The sequence below is a fragment of the Prionailurus bengalensis genome, chromosome B1, assembly GCF_016509475.1.
Source record: "Prionailurus bengalensis isolate Pbe53 chromosome B1, Fcat_Pben_1.1_paternal_pri, whole genome shotgun sequence".
Classification (NCBI taxonomy): Eukaryota; Metazoa; Chordata; class Mammalia; order Carnivora; family Felidae; genus Prionailurus; species Prionailurus bengalensis.
The window spans coordinates 123,401,885-123,416,821 of NC_057344.1; positions in this window are offsets into that span (position 1 = coordinate 123,401,885).

Here is a 14,937-nt window from a genome sequence, read left to right on the forward strand (position 1 = left end):
GTGGAAGGGATGAACAGTAACCTTCTTCCGTGGGTCTTCATAAAAGAATACCTGTAGTGTACATCATGTAGCGACTGACCTACCATAGTAATTCTTTTATGGGATTTGTTTGTCAATGTAAGCTGATGAAGTGATGCAAATTGTAGTTGCATAAATGTAATTGGGTAGGGGCCTCAACCACATTTGAGAGCCAAGTTTATATAACCCAGCCCAAGACATAAGAGTCTCAGGGTGTAAAGTAATGGTTCTTAATGTAACGGTTTTTGATGGAGCAAAGTTATGTGTTACCATCCCAGAGTAGCTATACGTACATATCAAATCGTATGTAGTATTTGGGAGTCCTGTTGACCTGAAGCCACTCCATGGATTAATTAGCCTGAGTGTCTTTATATCTCCAAATTAAGGGCTCTTGATTTAGGAAGATGGTATTGGGTGCATAAATCATTAAGTCAGTGGTTCTTAATTTTTTTTTTTTTTAAGTTTTATTTATTTGAGAGCGCAAGCAGGAAAGGGGCAGATGGGGAGAGCATCTCAAGCAGGCTCCTCACTGCCAGTGTAGACCCGATGTGGGGCTCCAACCCATGAAACTGTGAGATCATAATCTGAGTTGAAATTAAGAGTCTGACACTTAACTGACTGAGCCACCCAGGCACCCCAAGTCAGTGGTTCATAAATCTGTCAGACATAGCACCCCATGTGTAAAAGAAAATGTATCCTTGTACGTTCTTATCCTGAAGTGAAATTGCTGGGTAATATAACTTGCTTATCCCCTTTTAAAGAAAAATTAATAAATACCCTAAACAGAGAATAAAAGAAGTAATAATAGAATAATTAGGGAAATTAGAGGGAAGTAATTTTTAGAAAAATTATTTTAGCCCAAATGGAACTACATAATGAAGTCTGATAATTGAACTTCTACCTAGTATCAGTGGGAATGTAACAATTCTAAATGTAAGCTATTAAGTTACTCTGAAATGAACAATGCTTAGGACAGTTTTGGACTAAAACTATCTTTTTTCAATTTACATGTAGTTTTGGAAAACTCAGTATATTAAAATTGTGCAAAAATTGGTTAAATGTCAATGTCTGGCAGGATATTTGAATGTTGTTTGGGATACTAGCTCTTAGGTTTGTAGATCTGCTCTGTGTATTGCTTATCTGTAAAGCCAGCATTACTCTACCTGTAATTGCTATAACCAAAGTATCCCATAAACTTCCACTAGGATGCTAGTGCTCAGTGGTAATGTGCCCATTGATAGCTAGTCCTTTAGATTGTTTGCATTGTACACCTGAATTGGCAGGTCATTCTGATTCATTATACCTGGAGTCAGACCTATGATTCTGCATTTCTAAGAAATCCCCACGTGATTCAGACGATTATTGAGATCCATGGGCCATGCTTTAAGGCATAATGCTCTATATCTGTATTGTCCAAAAGGGTAGCTTGGACATTTCTATTATTGCAGAAAGTTCTGTTAGGGAGTTGTGGTGAATACTGTTTCTCAAGTCATCTTTTAATAGGTTTTAAATACCAATGAGTTTTACTTCTGGACATTTATCTGAAGAACTAGTTAATGTGTGTGATCATATGCTTTAGGAGCCGTGTTTGGAATAAGATTGTCATTCTTTTTGTGAAAGTTGAACTTGGTAAAGACATGTACCACAATGGAATGTCCCCAAATCTGCAGAGATGGATCTAGATTCTACGGAAAGCATGAAATAGCATTTTTCAAAATGTTTCTTACTACAACCTACAATCAGAAATACATTTTATATTGTGACTCAGTTTGTGTGTATTTTTATATCCCAAAACAAAAGTTTCACTAAGCTGTACTCAACTTTACCATAGGGATCCATTCTGAGATTTTTCTGTGCTAGTCTGTTTGTTTTTTTATGCTGGTCTCGATCTTCGTCTAGTTAGGCAAAATCTGCAGTTTGAAAAAATACCATAGGAAATATCCCTGGTAATGTGAGCCTATTAAAATCATAAAGCAGTTTATACCATTTGGCCATATCAGCCATGAAAAAGTATCTGTAAAGCCTTCATTGTTTGTTTACACTTGGTTAGTTTAACTTTTTTTTTTTTTTTTAATTTCGTGTAAGTAATCTCTACACCCTGTGTGGGGCTTGACTTCACAACCCTGAGATCAAGAGTGTTTTCGACTGAGCCAGCCAGGCGCCACCAGTTTAACATTTTTTTTTTTAATTGAAGTAAAGTTGGTATATAACAATTTGAAGTGTATGACATAATTTGATATTTGTATACACTACAAAGTGATCAGTCAGCAGAATTCAGTCTAGTTACCATCCGTCACCATACAGTTGGCTCCCTTCACTTATTTTGCCCACCCCCCAATCCTCTTCATTTCTGATAACTGTCAATCTGTTCTCTGTACCTATGAGTTTTGTTTGTTCATTTGTTTCACATTCTACATATAAACAAAATCATACATTACTTGTTTTTCTCTGTCTGGCTTATTTCACTTAGCATAATATGTTTAAGGCTCATCCATGCCACAAATGGCAAGATGACTTTTTTTTTATGCCTGAGTAGTATTCCATTGTGTATATATACACCACATCTTGATTCATTCATGCATTGATGGACATTTAGGTTGTTTTCATATCTTGAAATATCTTGACTATTGTAAAGAATGCTGCAATGAACATAATGGGGTACATGTGTCTTTTTGAATTAATGTTTTTTATTTCTTTGGATAAATATACCAAGAAATGGAATAGATGGATCATATGGTACTTCTGTTTTTAATTTATTGAGGAACCTGCATACTGTTTCCCATAGTGGCTGTGCCAATTTATATTCCCACCAACAGCACATGAGGGATCTTTTCTCTACATCCTCACCAATACTTGTTATTTCTTGTCCTTTTGATACTAGCCATTCTGGCTGAAGTGAGGTGACATCTCATTCTGGTTTTGATTTACATTTCCCTGATAATTAATGATGTTGAACATCTTTTCGTGTGTCTGTTGGCTATCTATATGTCTTCCTTGGAAAAATGTCTGCTTAGGTTCTCTGCCCATTTTTTACTGGGATTTTTTTTTCCTATTGAGTTGTTTGATTTTTTGAAATTTTATTTTAATGTTTATTTATTTTTGAGAGAGAAAGAGCATGAGCGGGATAGGGGCAGAGAGAGAGAGAGGGAGACACAGAATCTGAAGCAGGCTCCAGGCTCTCAGCTGTCAGCACAGATCCCAACTTGGGGCCTGAACTCATGAACCGTGAGATCATGACCTGAGCCGAAGTTGGACACTTAACCAACTGAAGGCACCCAGGCGCCCCAGTTTGAGTTCTTTTAATTAGACTTTAACATAAATACAAAATATATTCCTAGGTAACTAAATGAGTGGGCACTCAAAAGTCTTAATCAGTTAAATAGTTACCACATTGTAAGAAGTGATAGTGCTGGTTTTAGATAGGTATTCTGTAGATTTTTGGGGGGGAGGGGAGGAGGTGGGGAAAGCAATAATTACATTGCAAACTACTTGCCTATTTAAGGTCACAGTGACAGTAAACCCATGTGATCTGCATTAACATGAATACTTATCTTTGTATAGCAAAAGAGCCTATATTCATCTTATCCAAGTATGGTATTAATATACGAAGTTAAAGTATAGGAAATATACACATTAATTGTTTCTCCCATTGGAATTCTGATCTGTTAAAGATGTTTCTTACTACTCAGTTTCCCACAAGTATTAATGAGCAGGCTTAGTATTTAGCCATTCAACAAATATTGAGTACCTATTATATACTAGCCATTGCTAAGTGTTGAATAGACAGTGGAGAATAAGTGAGACATAGTAACCCTTGATGATGAATATAGTCTGTAAGTTTATATAATGTAAATGAAAATAAATTTATTCAATGGTTACTGTATGCCAAGGTAGTTTATACTAACAACAAAGCAGAACAAAAATCTCTCAGCTAATAAATCTTGTTTTAGATTTGTAGATGTGTTCATTTTCCCTTTGTGTTTGTAACAGTTTTTGCCTTCCACAGTTCAGTGCAGTTATTTGATGTTAACAGATGACATTTTGTTGTTAATTGTATGCTTTATCATACAAACAAATGGCTAATATTTCTCCATTGCAGTAGATAGCACTGAACCCTGAACGCCTCCTCTAACTCCCTGAAGTCCATGTGGTTTTACTATAGGTTAGAATCTTAAATAGGTAGTTTTATTCCTGGGCAATAATTAGTTATCTGTGTGTGAACTCCAGAAAATATTTTTTTAACTTTTAATTTTGGTATAGTTTCACAGTTACAGAAAAATTGGAACAATACAAAGAATTTCTATATACCCTTCACCCAGATTTATCAAATGTTAGCATTTTATAACATTTACTTTATTCTAAATTTTTTTCTGGACCATTTGAGAATAAGCTGATAACCTCTTTTGCCCTAGATACTTCAGTATGTTTCTTAAAATATATGCTGCATATTTTCTAGAAGCCAAGACATTCTCTTACATAAGCATAATACGGTGATCAAAATCAGGAAATTAGCATTAATACAGTGGTAAAATTTATAGATTTTATTCGATTATCATCTGTCCCAATAATTTCCTTGATAACAAATCAAAAGTTTCATTTCTGTGTTGCATTCAGTTGTGCTATCCCTTTAGTCTCCTTTAATCTGCAACAGGTCCTCAGCCCTTTGGTTTAATGACATTAACATTTTTGAAGAGAACATGGCAGCTACTTTGTAGTATATTTCTCAGTTTTTGTTTGAATATGTTTCCTCATGATTAGAATCAGGCTATGAACTTTTGGCAAATATATAACCTAAGTTATGTGGTTTTCTCAGGGCATCCTGCGAGGAACACATGATGACAATTTGTTCCATTACTGATGTTAATTTTGATCACTTGATTAAGATGATATCTATGGTTTTGTCCACTGTAAACTTACTGATTTTCTCTTTGTAGTTAATAATAGTATCTTGTAGGGGAACTTCCTGTTTCTCCACAATTTTGCCCGCAAAATTTTAGTACTCAGTGATGTTGTTGCCTTCAGTTAGGACTGACAAATGGTGATTTTTCTACTTCCATCAGTCTTCTGTATTTATTACTTGGCTTCCCATTGTTAGAGCTTTCCCTTATTATTTAAGTGCAGACTCATGGTTTCTATCCAATTGATAATAATCTTTTACCATCATTAGTTTGGTGTTCATATTGTCCCAGATTTGGCCAGTGGGTGCTCCTCCAAGCCGGCTCCTTGTCATTTTGACACATTCATATTATTCTTTGAGTGGAATTTACTTTTGGGTACAAAGAATGTCCCAGGTTTATCTTGATTCATCTCGTACCTTCTCTGCTTCAGTTCTGAAATTGGTGATTTCTCCATGGAGCCCTGATCCCTTTAATGGAGAATGTCATTTATAGCCAAGATCTAGCAGTTGGTATACTCATTGCTACCAAGGTGTCATTGCTTAAAAGTTCTCACGGTTGACAGAGCTAAGAAATAGAAGTATGTATGTGTTTATACACATATCTTTCTCTTTTTTTTTGCATTTTATTTTATTTTTTTATTTTATTTATTTTTTTTTTAGTATGTGAAATTTATTGTCAAATTGGTTTCCATACAACCCCCAGTGCTCATACCAAAAGATGCCCTCCTCAATGCCCATCACCTACCCTTCCCTCCCTCCCACCCCCCCATCAACCCTCAGTTCTCAGTTTTCAAGAGTCTCTTATGCTTTGGCTCTCTCCCACTCTAACCTCATTTTTTTCCCCTTCCCCTCCCCCATGGGTTTCTGTCGAGTTTCTCAGGATCCACATAAGAGTGAAAACATATGGTATCTGCCTTTCTCTGTATGGCTTATTTCACTTAGCATCACACTCTCCAGTTCCATCCACGTTGCTACAAAGGGCCATATTTCATTCTTTCTCATTGCCACGTAGTACTCCATTGTGTATATAAACCACAATTTCTTTATCCATTCATCAGTTGATGGACATTTAGGCTTGTTCCACAATTTGGCTATTGTTGAGAGTGCTGCTATAAACATTGGGGTACAAGTGCCCCTATGCATCAGTACTCCTGTATCCCTTGGGTAAATTCCTAGCAGTGCTGTTGCTGGGTCACAGGGTAGGTCTATTTTTAAATTTTTGAGGAACTTCCACACTGTTTTCCAGAACGGCTGCACCAGTTTGCATTCCCAACAACAGTGCAAGAGGGTTCCCGTTTCTCCACATCCTCTCCAGCATCTATAGTCTCCTGATTTGTTCATTTTGGCCACTCTGACTGGCGTGAGGTGATACCTGAGTATGGTTTTGATTTGTATTTCCCTGATGAGGAGCGACGTTGAACATCTTTTCATGTGCCTGTTGGCCATCGGATGTCTTCTTTAGAGAAGTGTCTATTCATGTTTTCTGCCCATTTCTTCACTGGATTGTTTGTTTTTCGGGTGTGGAGTTTGGTGAGCTCTTTATAGATTTTGGATACTAGCCCTTTGTCCGATGTGTCATTTGCAAATATCTTTTCCCATTCCGTTGGTTGCCTTTTAGTTTTGTTGGTTGTTTCCTTTGCTGTGCAGAAGCTTTTTATCTTCATAAGGTCCCAATAGTTCATTTTTGCTTTTAATTCCCTTGCCTTTGGGGATGTATACACATATCTTTCTATAATCTTTTGTAAAATCCCTGAGTTTATCCAATACCTCTAATTCCAACCCAATATAACACAGGAGTTTTTGTGTCCTCTCTTTTCATACATGTAGCTTTGTCTGTGTACAGTGAGAAAGCAGTTTATCATCCCCAATATATTTACTTACTTGTTCAATCCTAGAATAGAAAATAGTTGCATAATTGCTAGCCTTTGTCTTTACAAGAAAGAACTCTAATAATTCAAGATATGTTTAGAGTTCATTTGATCTTTAGATGTAGGACATTTAGTTCAAATACTGTGTTCAAACTTCAGTTCTCCCTCCTACCCACCTTTCCTTCGTTGTGGCCATGTTATTATTTGAAAGGTCACTTTGTTCTTTGGTTTCTGTTGTATTCCATTTTAGGTTCCCCTGCCCCATCATTTCTGGTTTCTCTCCTTTCTTACCCTTTCTTTTTCCTTTCCTTTTTTTTCTCTTTCCCTTCCCTCCTTTTCTTCCCTTCCCTTTCTTTTTCTTTCCCTCCTTATTTTCTTCCTCCTCTCTCCCCTTTACCTTCTTCCCTTTTGTCTTTCCTGAACGTGTAAACCATAAATGTGATTCCAAAAGGCAGGATGATTTATGAAGCTATACTCAGAAAAATGACCTCTTCCTCTCCCCCCTAATTTATTTTGTTCTTTCTACCCCAGTCCACCTTGCCTCCTGTAGGTAACCGAATTCATGAATCTCTGGGTTATCTGTCCTTTACTTCTCTTTGCACAAAGGAGTAGATCCATGTATATTTTACTTCCTCTTATTTCTTACGCAAAGGGTAAGATACTACAGATATCTTTTGTACTTTGCTTATTTCACCTGACAGTATATCCTGGAAATTATTTCACATCTATTCATAGAGATCTTATTTAAGCTACATTGTCTGTCTCATAGTTTATTTAACCACGCTCCTATGTATGACTATGTGTTCCAAAATATGCAGTTACAAACCATGCTGCAGTGGATAATCTTGTGCAGTTAAATTTTCATGTATCTCCAGGTTAAACTCCTTGAAACAGGATTGTTTAGTTAAAAGATAAATATTTATGTAGTTTCTGTTAGTCTCTTGAAGTTGCATCAGTGTGCATTGCCACCTGCAGTATGAGACTGCCTGTTTTCCCATGACTTCAACCAACAGTATGTTGTTCATAATTTTATGTTTGCCAGTGGAACGTGGAGAAATTGTATTTTGGTAGAGTTTTAATATTCTCTTGTTTTGGGTGATGTTGAATATATTTTGAAGGCTGAGTGTGTATGTGTTTAAAAATTGTCTTTGCCTTTTACTCATAATTATTCTGGTGTTTTTAACAGCTCCTCAGGTAGTCACCAGGTAATCAGATGTATAGCCAAGATTGAAAATTGCTGCTCTGTTCTTAAAAAACTTCTCCACACTGGCCAAGTTTATACTCCTTTCTCAAGATGGTGTGTGTGTGTGTGTGTGTGTGTGTGTGTGTGTGTGTGTGTGTGCGTGCGCGCGCGCGCATGTTTGTGCATACCCTAGAATAAATAAGGGTAGTGTGAGAACTGGTGGTTTTGGGTTACTAGTTCCAGCTGTTCCTGAAGCGCATATATTTCCCTATTCTATTTCTGTTCAGTAATTTCTGCATTCAGTGTGCAAATAAATACCCCCTGCCTTTTACTTAAGTTAATTATATTTCAGTTATTATCAGAATTGCCTGGAGAAAACCATTTTGTTGTCCTTCCACAATAATTTTTCATATTCTCCGGAGGAGTACTCATTTTTCGTCAGTTTTGTTGTTATTTCATTTTATTACTGATCATATCTTTGATGTGTCCATTTAGGAAAGTTATTTCAGGGCACCTGGGTGGCTCAGTTGGTTAAGTGTCTCACTTCAGCTCAAGTCACGGTCTCATGGTCAGTGAGTTCAAGCCCCACATCAGGCTCTCTGTTGTCAGCTCGGAGCCTGCTTTGGATCCTCTGTCCCCTTCTCTGTCTGCTTGCTCTGTCTCTCTCAAAATAAATAAACTTAAAAAAGTTTAAAAAGTTATTTAGTGAATTGCAATTGAAGTGTACTTTTTTATTTTTTTAAGTTTAAAAAAAATATTCTTTAAATGTTTGTATTTATTTTTGAAAGAGAGAGAGCGTGTGAGCAGGTGAGGCAGAGAGAGAGAGAGAGAGAGAGAGACAGAATCCTAAGTAGACTCCAGGCTTTGAGCTGTCAGCACAGACTTTACTGGCATTTCTCACATTTTCTGTTGCTTGGCCTTTTTGATACCATCTAAGCTTTCCACTCCCCTTTGTCTGTGACAACCTGCACTTTAGTTCTTGTGCTGGTTATAAAGAAGGCCATGCATTTTAGGATGAAAGTATATTTTTGCTGGTGCTCTCTGAAACCTGCCACCACTGGGCTGTCTCTGTTTACTTCTATGTAATGTCAGGTGCTTTTGGCAGTAGTTATCTATGTTTTGGTGTCTGAGGATTATACTTTTCCTATGTTTCATTGGGAAAGGTCACAGGGTTTCCCTCCTCCCTGTATTCTGGTTTTTGTACAGTTTCCAAGAGGAAAAGGAAAAGATGCTGATTTCTAGCTCTTTTGCATTAGAAGTCCTTATTTCTTTCCATTGTTACTTCATTGTGATTATGGGAAGGAAGGGAGGTAAATGTATCCGGAGTCTATTATTTTTCAATTAGAAACCAGATTTTGGTCATTTTTAACCCTTTCTGAGATTATCTGTCATTATTTTTATTTTTAAAGTAATTTCTACACCCAATGTGGGGCTAAAACTTGCAATCCAAGATCAAGAGTCATATGCTGTGCTGACTGAGCCAGCCAGGCTCCCCTCATCTGTCTTTAATACAGATGATTAATTTATTCTTATAATTAATGTGTTTGATGATAGTCATCTTTTTCATTTTTTAAAAATGCTTGATTGCTGTTTCTTTTTTCAGTGCTTTGGTTTAAACTATTTTCTTTGCTTTTATCTTCCTAAAATGTATTTTATTTTTGATTCTTGTGGTTGGTATTTTAAGTTTTCAAAGGATTCTTTAACTTGTGTTCTTTGTTAGTATTAATGATTCTATGACATGTAATATTTTTAGCCCCTTTTGTTTAAGAAAATGCTCCAATTCTTACAATTCTGAGTCTTTTTGTATTGTGTTTTATGACAACATTTACAGCATTAAAAGTTATCTCTGTTTTATCTTATTTACTACCTGACCCTGAAGTCATGATTTTTTAGAATAATGAAATCTGCTTAATTATTTTGATATCTAAATGATATTTGCTCATAAAAAATTCAAATAATTTTTTATGAAAGTCTGAGGACTACTGTTAATATTTTGGTGGTCAAATTTTCATGCATTCATAATACCCAGATACATGCAGGGCTAGTTAAGATGTTGAGTTACAATTGACCCAAATATTTGACTGAAAGCAATACCAACAATAGAGATTTGTTAATTAAATGTATAACATAAAATAAGAATACAGGTTGATAGCAGCTTAGCAAAGTTAGGGGCTTTGGATTGGCTTCTCTTGATTTTCTTGGCCTTCCTCTCTTAATCACAAGACGGCTCTCACAATTCCAGCCATAACATACTCAGATAACTGTTCAAAATCAGGAAGCAAGGAAATAAACTGCTTCTCCTTGTGTCTTTTTAAAGAAAAAATAAATCTTTCCTAGGAGATGCTAGCAAATATTTACTATCCTTTGGTCAGGTTACATGGTTGCACCTCAGCTGCAAGGGAGGCTGGGAAAGAGTGCCTCAGGCATTTTCTGCTTCTATATTGACAGGTTAGACTTTGATAGCAAGAAAGAATGGTAGGGAATGGCTACGTTTGTTGCACGTGAAATTGTACACAATGGGGCCATATATTGTGTTTATTTTGGTGTGGATTTTTTCAAAAGAGAATTCTTTCTTACCACACCCAAGCCCCATATAGCCGTTATTAAAAATCTGTTTGCTCACATTTCACTATGCTTTTACATGCACGTAAGTACAGAGTGGAGGTTTAGTCACTGGTTTATAAAATGGGCTCATGTTCTATACATTTATCTGACTCTTCTTTTTCTTGCCTACTATATGGTACAAATTCTCCTAAGTCAATAGGCAGAGATCTAATTTCAGTTATTTTAGAGGCTGCATGACCTGTGCTGTGTATCTACCACATTTTATTCACCCATATCCTGCTTGGTGAACATTCATTCATGTTGCTAGTTTTTTCCCTCTGCAAGTATTGCCATTATGGATATCTTTCCTATGCTTGTTTCTGCAGATTTTGGAGCTAGCTTATTTGGATTATGAGGATGGTAACCCATTGCTGGGTTAAAGGGAATGTTGTCATACACAGGCATAATTTTACATAAATTCAAAAATGCTGTTACAAATTCACATATCCCCCACAAGTGTAGAAGACTTTCATTTTATTAGTACTCTTACTAGTGGTAGGTGTTTGCTCATTGTACGTTTGTTCAGTAAGCAAACATTTATTATCTTGGCCATGTGTCTGGCATTATTCCAGGCATGAGGGTGAAAAAGTTCCTGCCCTCATGGAGTTTACAGCCTATTGAGGAAGACAGGTAATAAACAAGTAATGAATGCAATCTAATAAAATAAATATTGTACACATATAATATACAATAAAACAATCAGTTACTCTAGGCAACTGAAAAGTGCTGTAAAGGGAAATAAAGTAGGATAGGTATTATGGGAAGGGGATTCTCTATTAGGGAGATCAGAACAAATTTCTGAGCAGTTGGTTTTTGGGCAAAGACTTAAGTGAAGGAGCAAGGAGGAAATATTTCAGGCAGAAGGGACACTGTTTTTTATTTGAGGATCACTAGTTGGACAGCGTAGCCGGGTGGAGTGATAGGGGAAGAGTAGAAAGAAATGAAGTCAGAAGTGGTGGTCTAGGGCTAGATTACAACAGACCTTGTCAGCCATAGTAAGAATTTTGGTAAGGTGCTGAGGCTCTTAATTCTTGATAATCTGATGGGTGCAAAGTGATATGTCCTTGGTACTTCATTTTTCTCTGTGTAGTAATGTGAAAATATTTTATATGTGTATTTGGATTTACTCTCCTGCTTATTAATATTCACTCTTCTGCATATGTATATCCTTAGTCCATGTTTCTGTCCAGTTACTTTTGCTGTTGTTTTCTAAGAGTTACTGGTTTCACATTATAAATACTTTCATAAGGATATTATTTAATGACTTGAGTTGTTTTCTTATCCACAAATTAAAATTTTTTGACGTCAAACCTATCTATGTATGTTGTTAGTACTTATAAATTTATGACCATTTTATCTGCATGAATTGCTACTTTCTATATAATGCTTCTCTTTATTCTGCTCTAGGCTTTTAATATTATATTGCTGATATTATATGGCTGATATTAGCAAAGAGAAAAGTTTTGCCACTTACCATCCTGTGGCTTTGGGCAAGGTTTTTAATCTCTCTGTACTTTTATTACTCATCCGTAAACTAGGGATTATAAGAGCATCTACCTTTGGGGGAATGGGATGGGGAAGGGAAATGATTGCTTTTCCCTTTTTTTCCCTTTCAGCCTAGAAGGCTATATGATTTTATCTTTGAAAAAGAGAGTTTTATAAAACTAATGAGGTGTGTATATTTTCTCAATCCTAACTGGGCTCCTAACCTCTTTAATCTGCAGACTTCAGTTTTATTAATTAGTTTAATTATTACTTTTCCTTCATCTGTATTTTGTTAACTTGGCACTCCTGTGATTTTTTTATGAGAGATGCCCTTGGATCTGTCCAGGTCAGTTATCTTTTCTCGCAAGTCACACTCTTTTGCATGCCTGCTGACTGTTTTGAGATAGGCCTCCTACTTTTAATTTATCAAGGTCTAAACAGCAAATTTCCTGTTTTGATTTATCTACTTAATTTAAGAATTTTCAGTCCATGCTTTGTGATTTATAATTAGATTTCCTTAAACATTTTGATTTTGTGCATTTTAAGGTGGCTTTGTCTTTCAGTAGCTCTGTTTCAGGAGGTGATCTCAGTTCTGGGGGTATTGGGTGTTCTTCCTCATTCTGGCTACTAAGTTGGGGGCTGTGTTATTTGTCTTTGCCTCCACAGGGCTCCCTCCACCCTTGCTCAGGGCTCAAGTGTTACTACTGATACACCTCCAGTGTATGCCTCTAGTTCTGAGAGGCACTGGCATTTTCTGTCTTGCAGCCTGCTAGTACTCCTGTCAGAAGGTTGTTTATTCCCTGCTGAGAATGATCTGCTCCCTTGACTCCTCAGATTTGGAAGCAGGAAAGATTCAGTCAGTTTATCAGTTCCCCACTTATCCCCAAGGGCCAGAGATGTGAGAAGGAATAAGTCATGAGATCTAGTATGATCAGATATCAGTGATTTTCAACCCTCATCCCAGGACTCCTGCTCTTTCTATAGGATCCAATCATTTCATCTGGCCTGGAAGGGAAAGTCCTGAGCTCACTCTCTGAAGAGATCTAAGCACACTTGAAGTTTAGCTCATACATGCTGTCTGCCCAGTTGGGGATGAAAGTGGTATTTGGGCTGGAGTTGAGAAAGCCGAGCAGTAGGAATGCATTCACATTGCCATCTTCCCAGAAATCTTCCAATGTTGAGCTTTTAATTTGGGGTCGTTTGGTAGGCATCTTTATGTAACTTGTACAAGAAGGATTTGTGGATGGTGTATTTTCTCAGACTTTGTCTATCTGAAAATGATCTTCTTGTTTCTTTTTACATTTAAAGGAAGCTTGAAGGGGTATATATGGTTTATCATTTTAGGGAGGCAGGATTTTCTCTTTGAAAACTTTATAGATATTGCATAATTATTCTTGACATTTAAAATTGCAGTCAGGCCCACCTGGAATGTTCACAGGGCCTGAGGCAAGAGTTCAAATGGAGATCCACATACAATGTATCTAAATATTTAAAATGTTTGAATCAAGCTACCAGAGAAAGCTATATAAATATATACCATTCTCTCACCTTGGCAAATTAACTTTCATTACAATGAAGTTGAAAAAGATATGTAACATTATGGTTTTTCTCTGATGAAAGACAAAATATGAATTTAATTATTGAATGTTTCTGGGATTTCAGCAGCAGTGTTTGGGTGAATGACATAGACCTATGTTTTTGATTAATGCTTCTGTTTCTTTTGTTCAGTCTTCTTCAGGAGCACTGTTTATTTTGATTCTATTTTTTATATTTTTGGCTATTCTTCTGTTGTTTTTATCTCTTCTTGTCTTTTTCGAATCTTTATTCTGAAGAGCTCATTAGTCTTGGCTTCGTTTTAGCAAAATCATTACATTCTTATAAGAAGAATTTTCTTATAATTTCTGTTGGCAGTAATATAAAGTTTAAAAATATATTCCAAGTGTGTAATATTTAAATATATTTCATCAAAAATGAAAATTAAAGGAGCTCCTGGGTGACTCAGTCTAAGTGTCCGCCTTTGGCTCAGGTCATGATCTTGCTGTTCGTGAGTTCGAGCCCCACGTTGGGCTCTGTGCTGAAAGCTCAGAGCCTGGAGCCTGCTTCGGATTCTGTGTCTCCCTCTCTCTCTGCCCCTCCCTGACTCGTGCTGTCTCTGTCTCTCAAAAAGAATTTTTTTTAATGAAAATTAAAGTAAATGCTAGAAATTATTTTTATGTTTTCAAAAAGTTATCTTAAAATATTCATTTATTCCTTAATTTATTAAAACTAAAAGGTAAAATACAAATATCTCAATTTTAAATAAAAATTAAATTAAAAACAATTTTTTGGAAATTTAATGAAATGTTATTAAATGGTTTATATAAATAAAACTCTTTGCAATTCTAATGGTCAATGTCCATCTTGTTGCCAATGTAAAGAGAGTCAGTAACACGCTTCACACGTTATCTCTGTAACTATTTATACACAAATGTAAGAGTAATAATGAATTGCTTAATATCCTGAAGTGTTGTACTTTGTGTACCTGATGTGAATACATTTCTATTTGTGTCATTGTGACTTTTTACAATCTAGTTTCATTTAGTCTCTTTTCACCTAGAAGCAGCTTCTCCCCCTGGATGTTCATTGACTATTAGAAGAAATCGGATCTTGTAGGATGGCCCACAATCTAGGTTTGTCTGATCGTTTAATGTGTTCTTCTGTCTTCGATATTCCCATTAATTGGAAGTTTAGCCTAACAGTTTGGCTAGAATGATGTTAAACCTTTTTGGCGAGAGTGCTTCATGGTTAATGCTCTGTATTTCATACTGGATCCCATCAGTGAGCACATAATGTCAGGTTTGATCACTTGGCTAGGATAGTAATGCCCAGGCTCTTGGTTGTAC